Raw genomic sequence first — 1,866 nt, forward strand, 5'->3', positions numbered from 1 at the left:
TAGAATGGCAATCATTAAGAAGTCAGGAAACAACAGTTGTTGGAGAGGATGTGGAGAAATAGGAACACTTTTACACTGTTGGTGGGATTGTAAACTGGTTCAACCATTATGGAAAACAGTATGGCAATTCCTCAAGGATCTAGAACTAGATGTACCATATGACCCAGCCATCCCATTACTGGGTATATACCCAAAGGATTATAAATTATTCTACTACAAAGACACATGCACACGTATGTTTATTGCAGCACTATTCACAATAGCAAAGACTTGGAATCAACCCAAATGTCCATCTGTGACAGACTGGATTAAGAAAATGTGGCACATATACACCATGGAATACTATGCAGCCATAAAAAAGGATGAGTTTGCGTCCTTTGTAGGGACATGGATGCAGCTGGAAACCATCATTCTTAGCAAACTATCACAAGAACAGAAAACCAAACACCGCATGTTCTCACTCATAGGTGGGAACTGAACAATGAGATCACTTGGACTCGGGAAGGGGAACATCACACACTGGGGCCTATCATGGGGAGGGGGGAGGGGGGAGGGATTGCACTGGGGAGTTATACATGATATAAATGATGAATTGATGGGTGCTGACAAGTTGATGGGGGCAGCACACCAACATGGCACAAATATACATATGTAACAAACCTGCACGTTATGCACATGTACCCTAGAACTTAAAGTATAATAAAAAAAAAAAAAGAAACTTTAGAAAGAAAATGGCTCTATAAATTGTAAATATGAGACACAAGAAATCACCAGCTACATGGATGAGTTGATTTGTCACAACAAAATTTAAAATACATTTTCAAAAAAATAGAAAACAAAAGCATAAATAAAAAGACAAGCCCAAGACTGGGAAAAGATACATTTAATGCATGTATCAAAAACATTGAGAATTTAAAATATATAAAGAACTCACACATACACACGCACACACACACAATCAAAAACAAAATAATTAATAGAAAAGTCGTCAAAAGATATGACCAGAAAATACATAAGAAAATATGAATTGCTAATATAAACATTTGAAAAACACTTTAAACTTCAATGAAATGAACAATTTAAGCAATGAGACACTCTTTCACACTCATCAGATTCGCCAAACTATAAAACAATGACAGTGCCCATTGCAAGGAGGTAAAGCAGTGTTTCCCAAGCTGGACACTTGTCACTGGGGGCCAGATAATTCTGTATTGTGGTGGATGTCCCACACATTGTAGGATGTTTAGCAAATGGTAATTACCGAGATTTTTAGAATGCAGTTTCTCATTTACTGTGGACATGACCATAAAATAATTTCCCACTAGATTTTTTATCTGTTACCTTGCTAGCAAGTAATCTGTTGGGAACATTTTATTAACTCTTTATTAAACTGCTACTTGTTTTGCTTCCATTACCTAGATGAGCACTATCCAATAGAAATACAATGCAAGCCACAGGTGATTTTCTAATAGCTATTTCATCGGTAATCAATGAGATTTTACAACAGCTACATTTCAAATTCTCCGTGACAAGAGTACATGCACAGATCTCTTGAGCCTTGCAAATGTGCTTTGCCTGGTGAATACACATTATAACCTTTCTGGGTTGCTAATAACCAAGTGGTTTGTATATAGTGGAGCTAACTTAGGGAGGTTGATTCCAAGATTCATTCATATTCATTATATGAACATCTCTGGAAATGTAAACTTATGTTTATATGATTGCTATCTATAAATTTAAAAAGAAAGAAAAGGATGTTTAGCAGTATATACCTTGCCTTTGCCCACTAGATGCCAATAGAACAACCCCACCCCCACTGGTTGTGAGAACTAAAAATATCTCTACACATTACCAAAAGTCACCTAG

The 1,866-nt window shown here is 36.4% G+C and overlaps 1 non-coding gene across 1 annotated transcript; it reads left to right on the forward strand.

Moving 5' to 3' along the window:
• The first annotated feature begins 1,251 nt into the window (after positions 1–1,251).
• On the forward strand, positions 1,252–1,372 carry LOC115899809. The gene has a single exon (XR_004059412.1). It is a non-coding gene; the product is annotated as a small nucleolar RNA SNORA32 (small nucleolar RNA).
• Positions 1,373–1,866: the final 494 nt, after the last annotated feature.

Source organism: Rhinopithecus roxellana, chromosome 9 (assembly GCF_007565055.1).
Source record: "Rhinopithecus roxellana isolate Shanxi Qingling chromosome 9, ASM756505v1, whole genome shotgun sequence".
NCBI classification, from domain to species: domain Eukaryota; kingdom Metazoa; phylum Chordata; class Mammalia; order Primates; family Cercopithecidae; genus Rhinopithecus; species Rhinopithecus roxellana.